Here is a 17677-nt window from a genome sequence, read left to right on the forward strand (position 1 = left end):
GGACGTTTGCAATGATCATCTCTTTTCCTGATCTTTGCGCAGTAGTTTTGGTTCTTTTGCCATTTTAGCCTGGAGTTAAACATGAAATATCGACCGAGCGGGATTGATGTGTGTTGCAATGGCTTGTAGGGAAGGAAGTAAGTGTTATCTTCTGCGCTGAGCGTATTTCTTATACAAGTCACAATTACAGGAGCATAGTTCAGAATTTTGATTGGTGCAGGCATGCCTAACGTGGCCTGGCAATGTACTTGTATGTATGGAGAGGCGTCCGCTCCATTGCACTCTTGCTTTAGTTTGATCCCGTTCTGGACTTTGAGCGTAGCGCAGAAGGTCCAAAGATCTTTGTGATACACAACAAGTAACTTACTAGTGTGCTGCCCGCACCTGATAGCCATAACATTATACGTACACCTGCACAAACCAGGCTTTACAAAACCCTGTTTACCTCATTTAGTAAGTATGATGCGGTGCAGTTCTACAACACTGCAACTAAGGTTATCAAAGTATGAGTACATCTGTGGTCGACAATACATTTTAATCAAAGATGGCTTTATGTGTCCCGAAATGTATTTGTGGTGCTGGTTTCAAAAATGTCAATTTTTTTCCCCCGGTTTTTGCAATATTTTCCTTCTTTTTTTTAAAATTTTTTTTTTAAGATTGACCTATGAAATCTTTTACTTGGTTATTATTATTTCAGTTGTTTGTTTTTACCTCTCCTCTAAAATATTATTACAAATTTTCAATTAAGTTGTTACAGGCTATGGGTCGGATTAATGGTGGAAAAGGTTTTTGAAAGGATTTTGGTCCCTGTCACAAAAATGCTGCAATTGAGCCGGGTATATTTTCAAAATACAGCTCTTTCATTGGATCCCACCAGATTGCGCAGTTGTACCTAATCTTGTGGCGTTTTAGTGTATTTCTCAAGTAGACTTTAGGGGGCGTGTCCTCCCCTACACCAGCCATGTGTTTCCAGTACACATTTCTATATTATCTATATTTAATGCAGACTTAACAGTCACCTCACACACCTCAAAATTGCTCTTCCTTTTCACTTAAAAATACAACGATAGCAATAACAGTACAATGCATCTTTCTATTTGTTATACGTCAGGTTAAAGGACAATCCATAAAATCCAAATGAATATTAATATTTTCTCTGCTATAACAGTTGAGTGATGGCTGCTAAGCCCGTAACTGGCGAGTAAGCGCTCATGAAGCACGATGACGATGATGATGATGATGTTGATGTGAATATATGGAGCACAGCGAGGATGCCCAACGTGTGAACCAACACTGGCATATGCGCATTTAAAAAAAAAAAATGTTTTGACGTCTTTTCCCTCCCACCCCTCCTCATCCTCCTGCCTCTTCCTCTTCCTCATAGCCTGCAAAGCATGTTTTTCCCCTCAAACACCGAAGGACGCGTGCTTTTTTTTTTAACACATGCAGGACATCCCCCCCTCCCCACACATACAATCCTCTCCCTCCAACGTCGCATTGAATTGCACGATGCTTCCAAACCAGGAGGCTGCGCCGAGCCGCGCTGTTTATCCTAAAAAAATGGAAGAGCTCCCACGTCAAGAGAAAGGCGTCAATCGGGAGATATACGTCTACGTCAACGATTTTTAAACACAGCTTCGGTTGACACATCTGGGGAGGGATTTTTTTTCCTCCTTCAAATTCACGCCCTCTCTCAGCGGTGCCTTAGCAGGACAGCTGTGTCATCAACAACCGGCGTGGTTTTGTTGTTGTCTCATCCGGCAGCCGCTTGGCTTCGGGCCAGTCTGCTTCTGCGCCAGCCATCGGCTTTAACACCAAGGTAGGTCTCACCTTTAATTATGGCATCTTATTTGCGCCATAAATCACTCGCTTGCGTGATGTCGTCGTCAAAAATGCGCCTTATTCCGCGGCGGGAAATGTGATGCGCACACGCAGCCTCGCGTGGCTGCTGCGGTGGAAGCGTCGCAACAGGGGCCTGATGTGTGTGTGCGTGTGTGTTTTTTAAAATAATTATTCTATTTTTTTTTTCAAGCTTTTTGCCACGAACATCGGCATGACAGCGAGCTAGTCCGCGTGCTATTCAACCTTGAAGCCCGCCTCGGTGAATATCAGGCCTTTATTATTCTCATCTCTACTATTTTTTTTAATTTTTCGAAAACAAACGAAGCATGTGTAGCTCCAGCGGCGCGCACTTTAAAGAAACGAAGTCGTGACAACCCCCCTTATGAATATTTCACCCCCAAAACAAGCTCCCTCCGTCAGCTGAGCGGTGATGCCCGAGCTTGCACGCCGCCACGCATCAAACACCGTGCAAGCAGCCTGTGTGCGCGCGGGACCGCGTGCACGCGCTCGGCGCACTCGCGACGGCAAACATCTGCATGTTTGCGCATGATATAAGCATGGCAGGATATTATTTTATGTATGTGGCGGGAATCGCTCTAGTTTGAGAGCATGAGTCTGTGTGTGCGTGTGCGCGCGCGTAGCCAGGTGCGGTTGTTTGCGCGTGTGTATGAGCAGAACATTCGGAGGCATAAACAGACATCAAATTATTGATAAGCAGGAATGTACCGCTTCAGAAGGCTTATTATTACGATTATTTGTGAAAACGATATAAAGCCTTGTGGTGTGGTTTGGGATAAATGTGTAAATTATGACTGTCATCCTCACTGTTCTTTTCTCCCTTTTTTCCACGGGTGTGACAGTTGACCAGTTTACCACAGGCTTATAGTAAAAGTCCCCTCCCTTGTGAAAAATTCAAGTGGATGTTGTAAACGGATAAAATACATAAAGCTGTTTTTTTTTTTTTTTTACCTGAGCTGAGTAGACATTTCATTTGTTATATGCATTAGCAAATCACATTGGAGTATGACAGCAGGGAACTCTGGCATGTTGGATTCTTCACTCTCACTTTGACCTTGAGGCTGAATTTAAACTAAGAATATAATTAGGCTCAGATAAGATGGGTATGTTTGCGTGTCCACGCGGGTGCCGTCCATCATGTTATTGGAAGAGAAGAGGGGATGTGTTTTCGGGAGTGTGTGTGTGTGTGGTGGGGGTCACTGAGGGCAGCCTGTGTTCACACATGTGCTTTTGGAGCTCCTAGGCAGAGGGAACTCTGCCTGCTTATCCCACACTGAGTCTGTGGACGCGTCAATGGATGTGGTATATTGAAATCTTTCGTCCTTGAAGATTTGCCGTGCTAAATTGAAATGTTGGCATTTTAAGACAAACTGCACGAGAAATAATGTGAACAAATTATGTGAAATCAAATTACGATTTTTTTCCCCTCAATATTGCGATCGTGATTTAAGATTTGATTTTTTTTTTAAAGTCCATGTATTTTTATGTAATTGACAAAGATATACTGTAAGAGTAAAAAAAAAGAGTTCGCTCTGCCTTTGCTTTAACAAGTGGAGTCTTGCTGACTTATCAGCTAATGTCTTCTTTTATCCGCTTGTTGAGGCAGCCCATATTTTGGGATAAACATAGTTTGTGTATTTTTCACTTAACTAACTCACTACGTTTTCTGGAGGTATGGTGGGTATGACAAGTCTACACAGCCGTTGTCCAAATGTCAGGTTTTTGTGATATAAAAAAAAAAATGACACCCAAAATAATATTTCTTTTCCACCATTAATGGGACATATAACTGTTGCAACTCAACTTTGGGAATGAAAAGTGTAATCTTTTCAAGAGAGGAAGTAAGGCTACTTCCCATAACAATATTTCCCACATGAGACTTTGATATGGTCCAATGAAAGGAAGTTAGAACTTTTTGGCCATAATTCCAAATGGTATTGGTGCAAATATTACACTGCCCATCAGCAAGCACCGTAGCTACAGTGAAACATGATGGTCATCATACTTCCAGCCTGTATTTCTCAGCTGGAACTATGACCTTAGTTAATATGGATGGAGCTATGAACAATTCCAAAAAGCAGTCGGTGTTTGCGCAAAACCTTCAGAGTTTTGCTCCAAGGCAAACAGTGAAAAGAAAAGCTTACTAGAACATCAGAACTTTATTTGGGGTCAATCAGAGGCGCATTAAATGGCGCCAGTTGGTTGCTGACTCCCGTTCAACATGAGTTTGAATGTGACTGGTCAATTCTGAATTCAGCCACATCCGATTTACAAGTGGGTGTGCACACGTGTGCAACCACATTTTCTCAGCTGTTTATTTTCACAGGTTATAGCTCATATTAATGGTGGAAAAGGTTTTTTAATGATTTATTTTGGTGTCTTTTTTTATATTACAAAAACCCGTCATTTGAACAGGGGGTGTGTAGACTTTAACCCACTGTATGATAACGTCTCCTCTGACATCATCCGCGGCCTTGTGAATGGAACGGCAAAGATTTGTGCAATTTAAGACTATTTTGGTGGAATGCCAAATTGCATAACATCATGACTGGAGTCACCACAGACTACAAACAGACCCCCAAACATTTTGGTGCTAGTGAGCGGATCTTTTGTGCTTTTCGGTGCTGAAGATTTTGATCCAAATGCCACGTTGGCCATTTCTTTTCACGTCTGATCCTGAAAAAGGAGGAGATTTACAGTAGAGGCTTGAAAGCATAAATTGATGTGGTCGAGGACACTTGAAGCCCCTCACCCGTCTCGCGGAGCACAGGGGCGGATGAGCAAAGATGTGCCGTGGCAAACCTGTGATGGAGGCAAGACAGATGTGGCAGATGCTGACATTTTGCGACCATTTTTGTCTTTTAGTGGATCACCCTGCTGCCTGAGCAGTAATGGAGGTATTATCCAGGAATGGAACACAAACAGGTGGTTTGAGCAACAAAATGTTGAAATATACAGCTTACGTACATCTAAAGTCGACCCCATTTGAGGTTGTAGAGTTGGGAATTATGTCTTTCAGGAAAAAATGCATCTCTAAAGACATACACAACTTTGGAATTGGAAGTGTCGCGAGCCATGACATCACGCAAGCCCAGTGACAGCTCAGTTCAATGTCTTTGGCTTTTTGCGTTTTTGGTGGCAGCAAAAATATTGGAACAGTCAGAAGAGTTCCTTCACTTTGCTTGAAGATGGAAAACACTTGGATCTGACATGAATGAATACAACACAAGAGTTCAACATTTCAGCTTTTATCTCTGGTTACATTTGGATCTTCTGTCGTTGTCAAATTCAGCCTTTCCAACGCTTTTGTCGTATCAGTCTCTTCTGTTTCTGGAACGTGTTGCTGATGTCAGTAACAGTTGGTTTAGGGACTTTCTTCACGGCTCGTAAAATGTTTTTTTTTTTTGCTGTCAGCCGCTGCTTTTTTCCTTGATTTATGGATCCGATTGAGTTTCCATCTTCTCTCAGCTTCACAATTCCTTGTTTTTGTTTTGTACTCAGCACTTTGGTATTTGTTTTGGTTATATCTCTAACGAAAGTAAAACCGTCAAACACATAGAATACCCTTCTTCAAATACTTTTGCTCATAAGGACTGTTTAAAAAAAAAGTGCTACAGGTTGTGTCTGTTCCAGATGCAAATACCAGGAAAAAGAAGCTACAATTTTGTGTTTGCATTTACATGGCAAAAAAGTGTGTTGACTGTGTGTCTGGCCATTTTGCCTGTGGCGTAAATTACATTGTATAAATCTGGTACTGGTTTCCTTTCAGTCATCTATTGATATGTATATTTACAGCTGATATATTGAGTTAATATATTTATTGGCTGCATTTTCTCCTCATAAAAGCCGAATCGTCATATGCAAATGAAAAGCACTTTGATGATTGAGATTTGTGGACTAGATCCCTCTTGACTGTCACTAATGTGATGTCAAATGCATAAAAAAACACAAAGTGACACACACAGGACACATTTATAGACAGATTTCAAATAGAATGTAGCATTTGCTTTAATAGAAATGCCAAAGCAGAATACATTTACTCACTGGCAAAAATCCACCCATCAATCCATTTTCTACTGCTGACTGTGCTGACAAACAAAGGTCATTCATCATATTTTCATATGATTATTATTGTGGCATAGAACTGAATTTCTTCCTACTTGGCTATTTTAGCCACCTTATGAGAGGAGCAAAATAGAAGAAACACCTACACACAGAAAAAGTCGAATTTTCGGTATTTTGCTTGCATTAGATGCCATTAGTCTGTACAAATATGCCAATGTTGTGCGTATTGAGGAAAAAAAATGGCTCAAATAAATAAACAGGCGGCACATGCACCAAACACATGACAAATGTTAGCGCCGAGGTTGCTGAGCATTTAAGGTCATACGTAAAGTGCACTGTCAAGTTATGCAAATTGAAGTGAAAGACTTCGTTGGAATGCTTCCTTGTAAGCATGTTGCAGCACCCAAGTCTCAATTCAGTCAGTCATTCCGGAGTCAAGAGTAATGATGTGTGCTAATGATTTCCTTCAGGCAACTCATCTTTGCTCATTTCCCCTCTGTTTTGCTCTCATCATTGCTTCCAAAGTCGTTTGCATGGTGTCATGCAAAATGAATAACGTCGGATGCAAAACACTTTTCCCAGTCTTGTTGACGTGTGTGACGCTTCGGAGTTGAACCACGGTGAAAGATAAACCGTGTGCTTTCTTAGACTGTGCTTTATTTGAGTTTATTGTCATGCTTGAGATTATGAGAAAGGGTGCAACTAGCGGCATCTAAATGAGGCATACTTGAACCTAAGTAGATGTTTCAGTTCCATTCCCCCCCCCCCCCCTACACTGAACAAAAATATGAAATGCGACTCTTCAGTTTTGCACACAAATCTGTCTAAATCTGTTAGTGAGCACCTCTCCTTTGCCGAAATAATCCAACAACCTCACCGGTAGCGAAAAAAAAGTGCTGCATTCGTGTTTCTGCTCAGTATTGCATATCAGTGCCAAAGAGCTTGAGTATTTTAGGTATGTGTTATGTCAAGAATAATCTTGGGTCAATGTAACAATCATCCCGCCACGATAATTTATTGGTGTGTGTGTGTGTGTGGTCACAGTCAAGCAGAGAACATTCAGGCTGATACAAGAATGTGTGAGGCAAGCGATCGTACACTCTGACTTTAAAACAGAAATGCCAGTGTGGATTTAGAATATTATGCTGATTGTTTTGCAAATGTCAAAGCAATCTTTATGGGGACAGTGGGGGGAAAAACAAGCAAACCAACGACTTGATCACGTAGCCTAATGGAAGCTGCAAATTGGCGCCACTGATTGCACAAGTCTGTCAGGTTTAAGTGCTTCATATCATGTAATAATGGAATTGAATCTACCTTCATGATATATGTAACCTGCTTGCTGTTGGCAACCACTTCACTTCTTTTTTTACGACTTAACTTCTTGTCTGGGACGTGATATTACATTTTTTTTCTAACTTTTGTGAAACGGGAGTGCAGATTCAACTTTCTGTGAACTGACTACATGCAGCCAGTGCACCCATTCAAGCTTTAGGGCCATGCTCTCCTGTGAATTGACTAAATATGTTATAGACTTAGAAGGTTTTACCCCTAAAGTGAAGACTTGAAAGGCTTTTTTTTTTAAGATTCTCCAGTGTCAGGAGAAAGTGCCCAGTGGAAATGGGTTAGAAAGAAAGGGGGGGAAAAAAAAAGAGAGAAAACACTCTTGACTTCATCTGAATTTATCTCAATGCAGCACATGAAAGTCATCTGAGGCGTCAGGTTTGTTTATACGAGCCGCTGCTCAGCTTCCTCTTGTTTAGTGATGTTTATGTTTGGAGTGTTGTCATTTTTTTTTTCTATCAATGAATTGTAAAGCAGTGATCTCGTCATGGTCTCAAGATAAGCACTATTGAAAGGTTTACGGCCGCAGTGTTTTAAAGACATCAGCTAGATGTATGAGTTTATTGAATGCCTGATTTATTTTAAAATTAAGGTGCTCAGTATGGTGGTCTCACTTTGCCTTGTTTGGTCATTTCTATACAAGGACCTCAACACCGTACGATTAGCCTCTGAACTTTACTTTTATATTTGTCAGTCAGGTGCAAAGAGATTGATGGACTAATCTTATTATAAGAACAGTAGGCTGCTTTCCTGCTACTCCACTAGTGTCTGTGTGTTCTTGTCAAGCTTAAGAGCACACTGTTTTTGGTAGTTGTCGTAGAAGTCTTGAGGGTATTCTCGTCATCAGTCAATTGTCACAGTTAGTAGTTTTTGATTTCATCGCAGGCTGTACGGGGAACAGCACGGATTGGCCAAGTGAGACCTTCAGCTGAAAAGCTGCCAATCAACCTACAAGTCCAACAAACATGCATTTGTTTTCACTTCTGTTTTTTTCTGCTAGTAGCGCTGAGTGAGTGACCTTCGTCTCTTTTAAATTGCTTAATAGGATGATGTACCGACGGTGGATTTAAAAAGTCTACATGCCCCTGTTTAAAAGGCCACGTTTTTATGATACCGTTTTTGTGTGACCATTTAAATGCCTCATTCACCACGAATAAAGTCCAGATGTTGCTTTTCCTGACATTTTTGGAGTAACATCTTAGAATACAAGTCATAGTCCGCAGAGCCATTCGACAGCATCAGCGTCAGCGAGGGTGACAGCAATAATGAAGACTCTGCAGGAATTTCTGGCAAGTACTGGCTGTTCAGTACATGTGACAACAATCTCCTGTCTTCATATGACTGGGCTATGGGGTAGGGTGGCAAGACGGAGGCTCTATCTTACAAAATCATCGAAGCCTGAGAAAAACACACTTGAAATCTCCCAAATTGGGAAAATGTGTTATATGCTCCGATGAAACCAAGGTTAAACTTTTTTTTGCCTTAATTCTAAAAGGGTATGTTTGACAGCAACAACATTTATTTTGGCTTACTCAAAAGCACCTTAAATGGTGACAGGTGTGTTCTGTTTGACTTTTAATGTGAGCTATTAATTCTGAAGACAACCACATCCACATTTATAATTTATACCTTCCCCTCTCTGAAAGATTAGATTTTTTTTTCCCCCAACAAGTTTTGCAGTTTATCGGTCACAGAAATCTGGCATTTGGGATGTGGAGACTTTTTATATCCACTGTGTGTGCGTGGTTAGTCAAGTCTGTTAAAAGCAGTCTTTATTTTCCTACAATTGCTCTTGTTTTGTAATATCAAGAGACAGGTGGTGCGGTGGTGCACGGGATAGCGCATCAAGTTTATTTATATACAGTAAAATCCGTGATGTGGAATTAGCCTTTTGAAATACACTCTAGGCATGCTTTTATAGCATTTACATTACTTTTTTCCCCCCAAGGTCCTTTAACACACTTTTATAAGAATACAAACACATAATATATTCAGCGAGAGCAAGAGCAAAGGATAACACAAACATTTTGTACAGTGTAAACGTGTACAAATCCCTGTGTGTTTCCAGGAAACTGATCTCCTTTTTCCCCAAACTAACAAACTCAGTTTATCGCAATAAACATCAATAATCATGCCCAAAGATGCACATTATAAAACCATCCGACAGCCGTCGCCTTCTGTAGGTGTAAAAAGCAGGATTACAGCGAATGAGTTTCAATACTTTTCAACCCAAACTAGCCTGTGCTGAAACACTTCCTGTATCCTTCTTTCAAATTTACACCATGTCAAAATACAAATACTGTAAATACGTTTGCCGCCATCTAGTGGTTGACAGTCAACAGACATACAGACGTTCTGTATGAAGTTCGCATGTTCACCGGCTTCCTCCAACATTCCAAGGTCAGTTAGTTGACAACTCTAAATCATCAGGTCTGAATGGATTTTGGTCTATGCCTGTTGCTGACCGGTCACCAGTCCAGGGAAATCACAGCTGGGATAAGCTCCAGCTTGTCCGTGAACCTGGAACGGAGTACGTGGCAGAAAATTGATGAATGGATGTCCGGAGGCCTTTAACGGGATCTTCGTCATAAGAGACATGATTTGTACTGTGTGTAACCGGATAAATGAGTGGGAGAGCCGTGTGTGGGAATGCGTTTGTGTGAGCTACCTACGCTCTGACGGGCATATATGGGGGATTTTGAGCATGAGGAGTGAGATGATTCAAATGTTGGAAGTCCACTTGCGGCCTACCTTCTGAGCTAATCACACCAACGCTTCTGCTGCTTGTTTCAATCAGGGCCGAAATGACTCAAGTGAAAGAGGCAGCAAAGGGCAATTAGCTTCATTTGGATTGAACTTACTACATACTCCTCGGTTAGAAGCTAACAGTCGGATTTGCGCTGATGCTGTTATTCAGGGGTGTGTTCATGTTTATTTAAGGGCGCCATGATATAATGCTGACAAGTTTGTTTTTGGAGGAGCCCCAGTTGCATCTTATAAATCTGAAAAGCTATGATGCCTTATTCTCTGTCAAGTGCCTAAATCACAGCGTCTACATTTTTTATAAGGATAAACATGACATATTGAAACATGTTTGTTGCTTTCCAGTGAAAGTATGGGAATGTAGCCCAAATCGCAGCTTGACGCTAGACACGAGGAGCGTGATGAATGAAGGCAAATGAGAGCTGATATGAGCAGGGAAAAGACACGTTTGCAGAGATGCTCAGCTGATCGTTGTTTTGCTTTGGGCTGTTGGGATGTTCTTAATTGTGGCTGAATATTAAATGAGGTTTGACGGCGGGGTAGCTGCAGAGCGTACCGGCGAGCTGGCATGTTCTGCGGTGGTGGGAGAAAATAGTCAAATCATCAGGCAAGATGTTCAAATATAAGGTAAGAGTGAGCAAAGCAACAGGAATGCAGGCAATATTGCTTGGTAATCCACACAATACTGCGATACATTCAGCAGAGGGAGTGATGTCGGATCAGCGAAGCGTGTGCGGCTGCAGAGTGCACCTCTTGGTTTTTGGCTCTTCCCCCTGCAGCACTACCTCGCCATGTGACTTTCCTTGTTTACGATCATTCTCGCAGTACACATACAAACATAGGCTGTGGTCGGTTTGCGAAACCTTGACGGGGAAATCAGCACAAACGGCAGCCACATATTCCGGGACCCTAAAAATGTCTTTACTTCTAAATTTGTTGTCTTGTTTCCGTCACTCCGCCTCCGTTGAGCCCCTCCTCTCTCATGGCAAGGTCTGCCCTAGCTGCTTTGCCTTCTCTGTGATACGATGTGACATCTTAACAACATTAGTGCGTGCAACACAGAAAGTAAACAACATAGGGCGCATGACAACGCCGCCCGTGTTTTATAAAAGCTTGCGATTGGCATCCTAAACTGTATGCTAAGCGCTAAGTGCAGCGGGTCACCTTGGTTATGCCACAATCTGATAAAACATGGCGAAAGCAATAGCATTAGGCTACTATTGAATGGGCAGTGGTTGTAAAGCTAAGTAATAGTCTGGTGAAGTACATTTTTCATTTGTCTATTATGTGAAGGTATGTAAGATGTTTTTGTTTTACCTCCCAGTTATTATTAGCTAATTTAGCTGAGCTTTAACAGAGCTATGGAACACGGCGTTTTGATGGCATCGAAGTATAGCCAATGCTAGCTAGCTTTTAACAACATGCCACATGGAGCTTTTTTTTTTTTTTTTCTCGTTCTCGGTACGAGCACTGTCAGTTAATAAAAGTAGGAAACGTGTTTTGTCTGAAGAGAAGTTTGTACCAAGATGTAAAAACAGGTTTTATAATAAATGGGCTTTTACTTTGGTATTTACATCAATTTCCGAGTCTGTACTTCTACTGAAGTTCCAGCCAATAATGTGCATTCGTTAAGGTGAAAACACTCCTTTGATTCATGCAATACTTTATTTATGTGGCCCGAATTGATAGAAACATTCTTGCAGTTTACGTCTGCATCCCGATGGCCCTGGGATAAGGGAGGGAGGGGGCGTTTGAGGGGTTTTGATAGGACAAAAGAAGCTTTTTTTTGTCTGTTTATTTTATTTTTTTATTGCCGCCCATTAAATATTTATTGCCCGTTTAATCTGTACAATTACAGGGAGGGGACTCCAACTCGCTATTCTAAAATGACACAGAAGGCCTTCTGTGTTTTGTTTGTGTCGCCTTCCAGTTCAACAGATGGATTGCAAACGATTTGATGAGCAGAATCTCAAAAACAGAACGGGCAGTTGTTTCATTATTATAGAAAACAATCATTGAAATAATAAGCTCTGAGGACAGTTTTTCACAGTGGTAGGTTTTGACACTCGTGACAATTTTGTAGGAAAGAAAAATTTCCGGGCATCCATCCATTATTGTTACACCATGGCGGACTTTGAAATATTCTTTTGTAACTTTATGAGGACCTGTTCAAGTGCTGATTGACTGCCTTAGGTTATGAATGTTTTGAGCATGGCTGATACTTAAGCATAGACTGACCCGAGTCTGATTAACCCATGAAGGTCAAAATCAGGTGGCTGAATTATCCATTCAACTCCGAATTCAATGCCTTGCTCTGAGAACATTGTGACTTTTGTGAAAAACTTGTTACACATGCTCAAAGGAACTTGGAGGGCTTAGTTATCGGTTCGTCAGAGCAATTTTTACAATTACATTTATATACTGTGACCTGAAGAGAAGAAAGCTTTGCTTGAAAAGAGTTTATTGGTTGCCTTTCATCCGACAGTGACTGTGCATGTGCAAGTATTTTTCATATCTATATGTTTGCAATGAAAAAAATCCAAACCTTTAGCACTGTACAGACAAAAACAGGCTTTCTGACAAAGCTGTTTTCTTCTTAAGGGCAAACCTTTCACCCTCACCTGTTAGATTTTGCTACTCCTAAATTAATTTCTGTGCTGATTATAGTGTTTCACAACATGACATCATACAAAAGTCATCAAAATAGCTCCATTCGTCTCTACGATGTCAAGGTTTCATTCATGAGTGATTCAAACAAGCAAACAAACAAAAAAAAAACTCTACTTTTACAAAACGCTGTCTAAAGTAACCAAAGTTGCCGAAACAGCATTCATTTTGATTTGGTGCACTTCTGTCCTGCTGGAAACAAAACCTGTTGTCCAGTATTGTCGATTTAGTACCGCGATACAAACATATCTTTGTAAAGGCTGAATTTGTTACCACAGTTCTTGTACTGAATGTCACTGAACCCGTTAAGGCGTACTAATGTTGCGAGCCGTAAAGTACAATTTTTCCTTGACGGTTCTTGTACATATTCTGCGTGTGTTGACATGAACAGTACGGTCTTTACCTCATCTGAGTAAATGTTAACGCATCCGGCGTACCCTGCCTGTGACCAACTGCTGAGAACAGAGTGTTTCTCGGTGCTCCAGAAGCTCCTGCTAGCCGATAGTGTGAGAAAAATCTGCCCATTCATATTTTGCGCCTGCTTTTATATCTCGTCTGTACCTTTTTTATTCCAACACCACAGGCTGTCGGTGATTGTTTTTTACGAGGCAATGTGGGCTTTTAATATTTGTGGCCAGATTGCTTGAAAACACTTTTCTTGAGAGGAGCCATCTCAGACGTGTGATCTCAAGGGGACATTAACGCGGCCGCTGTACAAATCAAAGAAGATATCTCGAAAAGGTGATAACATCTTACTTATCTGCCGACATTTTCAGCACGGTTACATGCGTGGAAATATTTCACATCGGGACAATGACGGTGACAACGTATACAACCGTGTTTTACTGTCACTTTTGAGCATATCCCTCGTTGCCCAGGTGGTGCGCCAACAGCATAGCTTGAGTAGTCATTAACAGTGAGGTAGTGGTTGCTATGGGTTACAGATGCTATCTATCGGATTAAAAGTATATCTCTGTTTACCCTTGCAGGGTGTTTTTTTTTTTTTTTTAACTGAGGATGATCAGATGCAAATGGGGTAGGGGATGTTTTGACGTCGGCATCATAATGTATGACGAGGACGTCGTCCCGCTTTGTGCATATTCAGTGGCTGGGAAGGAGATGCATGGCTGACAGTGTTGCTAAGAGACCACACACAGCGACTAGTGTGAGAGGCTTGATTGCACCTCCCTCCCCCATTCTTGTAGGCTGGTTGCCTCTCGCTATATTCTCTATCCTTTCCTCTTATTTGCTTATTCATCCTCTCTTATATAGCCCCTCTTAAAATTCCCGTCCGTCTGTCTGGTCATTTTGAACCTGATCTGCATTGTTTAGCCCGTTTTGTACCCCAGCGGTTCAGTGTTTATTGGCTTTTCCTCATTTCTTCCACCCCTCCCATCCCTTTGCTCTCTCCTTTTGGCTGTGGGTTTTTAAGCCGCTCAGTCTTCTCCTGAACGGTGCTGCATCCTCTCTGCTGCTCTCCCTCCGTCTCCTCCCTCCCTTTCGGTTAAAACTCCAGACTGAGCCTCAGCGTTGTCTGGCTTCGGCGAGTTTGGCAGTGAGGCTGGGATGTCGAATTCCAGAGATTAGCAGGAAAGTGTGGTGCGATGCAGGCCGAGGTGAAGCCTGACAGAAATAATCGTACTGTATAGTACAGCACATTTTTCTTCATCCTTCAAGGAATTTAACTAGTGGACTGCATGACTATTGGCACTCAAGACAATCAGCTGCACTGCATCTTGTGGGTTGAACAGGTACAGGTAGAAAGTGTAGGTATCAAGAGTACTAAATTCTTTTAGTAACAAGGAATTGTAGCCCTTAACATGTAGGGATGTCTTATCAACAGCCCGCCGCCAATTTTTTAGAGGCCTTGCGACATGCTGAAAGTAACATTTGACATGGCCCAGCGTGAAAATTTTGTTGACACCCTTGATAATTAGCACTACTCATAATATCTTGGTTGTACACACTGTTATATGCTGCAATACTATTTCCATCTATAATGGTAAAAGAAAAAAAATGCTGTCTTAAAGAAAATTCAGTTTCACTTTCTCCTTGTTAAGGTCCAATATTCTCATATTAATGATCCTCAAGTAAATGCTTTAAAAAAAAATGTTCCGCTTGTTACAGATTGCACTTTTCTGATTGTGGAGATGCGGGTCCGCTGTTCTTAGTGTAAAGGCAGATCTATTCTATTGGCACGTTCTCACCATTCGTCCGGTTCTCCGGCCCCATCTCACATTCTAGAAACGTACCAGCTCGGATCACTGAATACTGAAAATCACAGGTGTCAAACTCAACGCCCGGGTGTCCAAATCTGGCCCGTCACATCATTTTATGTGGGCCGCCAAAGCAAATTATGTGCATCGACTTCATGGTTCTTGCTAAAATACCAAAATTGCAAATTGCTTTCGCTTTTAAAAATGTGGAGATATTGCAATCCTTTTTGCTACCAGTGCCCCTTTTAAAATACATGTAATAATGGCATCTGATTTCAAAACTATCTATTCATCAATTTGTCGTGTATATGTAATATGAGACAATTACGCATTTATTTGAGCTCATATGTGCCCTGTGAGTCAAACGGGATAGGCTGTAGCGACCCTAATGAGGACAAGCACTATAGAAAATGGAGCGATTATTATAGCAATCCATTTTTGCGTTTGCCACCCTCCTAATAAATGTCTTACATCTAATTCATGTCTGGTCCTCCATGCAGTAAGTAAACGGCCTGCCATTATGTGAGGACATACAGTAATAATAATCTAAAGCAACATCCTCAATAAACTTTGAAAAGAAAACCAATAGTTTAATTACACTTATTTGCTAATTCTTTCAGAGCAGAAGTGAACATTAAATCACTTGGCGGAGCCCTGCAAAGTGATAAACATTTGAATGCAATAAAGCCATGAATGTGATTTCCCAGCCTCCGAGGAAGGAGGCATTCAGTAATAAAATGAGCTCTGGAGAAAGCACAAATGTATCGCACATCTCGGAGTAATCTCATTTCGGATTTACATACGCATATGCCCCCCGCCCATTGTCACGACACTGCCGTTGCAGTTTGCAGTGTGGCGTGGCTCCGCTGCGGACCACCTCTTGTGCAGCACTGCGGGGCCACTGGCTGAGGTGCGAGGCCGGAGGGCACATCCTTGCACCAAGATGCGAAGGATCACTTGCAAAGCTTCGCTCCAGACGGACAAACTCCAAAGAGATGGGCGGGAGGCGTTTATTTTTTAACCATGACTTGTTTCATAAACGTTGTTCGATATAACATTGTGCTAAATGTTTTACGTCTCCAAATATTTTCCCCTCATTAATTTTATATTCAGCTGCCACGGTTGTTACCATCACCTCATTGGCTGTGAAAAGCTTTAAGCATCCACATTACTTGACAGCTAAGGTAATTTAAATCACAATAAAGAATATCTTATGTGCGAGGCAATATGCCGCAAGTTGATCTTTTTATAGCTGCATCGATTGGTTTGTTTTATGAGCTTCCAATCAATGTAATGATCCGGGTCAATAGGTAACATATCACTCGCTGGGTTCAGTCTAACACGTGGACTTAGTTTCTCAACCTGTGTGGTCCATCCTTTCGGAATATTTGATCGTCATTTTAACCAACCCGGTGAACAATCAACAATCTAACTGTGAAATGCCGTTTCTTTCAATTCTTCTATGATTGCGCTCCCATCCTCTTCGAGATGGCTTTCTTCATCTCCCGCTATTGCCTGTGTGCATGTGCGCTTTGCAAATATTTGTGATTTGTGTGCGAGCGTGCGCGCGCGTGTGTGATCTGATGGCTTATGTGCATGAATGAGTTGTCTGCTGAATTGCATGCAGCTCCACTTCTATGAATCATGGTGCCATCTGCCTTCTGGTTCTAATCAGATGAATTCGAGCATCTCCTGACCCTGTAGATGCCCTGAAAAATAATGATCAAAGCTATTGCAGGGATTCATGTACAGTATGCTCCACATACTGTCATCCTTTCGTTAGACAGCCCCGCCTTGTTTCATTTTACGAGATGTTCTCCTGGTTCTTTAGTTGGGCTAATTGCGCAGCATTTAGCAGCCCCGATTGCAGGGCCGCCTGCTCGGCTGCTGTGATCCCAGAAAGTCAAATCAAAGCCCCCTTTACCGAAAGACCAAGCTTCACTTGCAGTTCCCTAACCTAATTAACATTGAGTCGGCAAGCATGGCGGCGGGGTTGTGGTCAGGGCAGGGGGATACAAGAATAGCAGACGTCGCGCTGACACGCTGCATGACACACTGGACCTTGACAAAAAGAATTACACGTCACAACAAAACTCAGCTGGCTTCCTGGCCCAGGTAGCAGGATGCTCACACTATGGAGAGCAGCGGGGTTTCTTCAGTGACTCATTACTGAAACCGGGCTCCGTTTAGGAATATTTTGATTTACTACAGAAAGTGAGCAGACCAATTTTGGACTTACTTGAAAATGTTGATCTACGCTAAAGACTCCCGTGGCTAGAATATATACACCACGACGAGGCGGTCTAAGGCGGCCACTCCAGCCTAAAAGTCCAGTTCCCAAAATGCCTGTCACATTGGATTATTGTTTTGTTTTTTGAAATCCCGCCTCCGCACTCCTGCGGCTTCCTTCCTGTGTTGTCCGTGCACTCATGGCCAACCATGAGGTGCTCTAAAGGGGCCGTACCAGCGTGAAGCCCGAGTCAATAAGATGTCTGTCATTGTTTGCCTCTCCTTGCACTTCCGCCTTTCTCACCATGACGTGGGTGCTCACGGCCGACAACGAGGCGCTCTACATCTGTAACGCGGGTGACTTGTTGAAGGCAAGCATTTTCAGTGTGAAAGCATAGCTAGCTAGGCAACTGTACGTCACCCTTGGCGCCGCCGATGAACGAAAGCACTCAAGTTCTTATTTAGTAGGGGAGAGGCGCAATTCATGCCGGATGCCGAGTGCATCACCCCGAAATATCAGAAAAACTGAAATG

General features: G+C 42.1%; 1 protein-coding gene across 2 annotated transcripts in view; it reads left to right on the forward strand.

The window, feature by feature from the left end:
- Positions 1-17677, forward strand: part of nyap1 (neuronal tyrosine phosphorylated phosphoinositide-3-kinase adaptor 1) — a 40612-nt gene that overhangs the window by 5454 nt on the left and 17481 nt on the right. Inside the window, exon 1 of one of the 2 annotated variants that reach the window (XM_086056996.1) lies at positions 1315-1819. The exons of the other annotated variant lie outside the window; for it this stretch is intronic. The gene's annotated coding sequence lies outside the window, so the exon portion shown is untranslated. Of the gene's footprint in view, positions 1-1314; positions 1820-17677 lie in introns of those variants that run through there. 2 annotated transcript variants of the gene reach the window in all.

This window comes from Filicampus tigris, chromosome 17 (genome assembly GCF_054856515.1).
Source record: "Filicampus tigris isolate MCC_2025a chromosome 17, RoL_Ftig_1.0, whole genome shotgun sequence".
Classification (NCBI taxonomy): Eukaryota; Metazoa; Chordata; class Actinopteri; order Syngnathiformes; family Syngnathidae; genus Filicampus; species Filicampus tigris.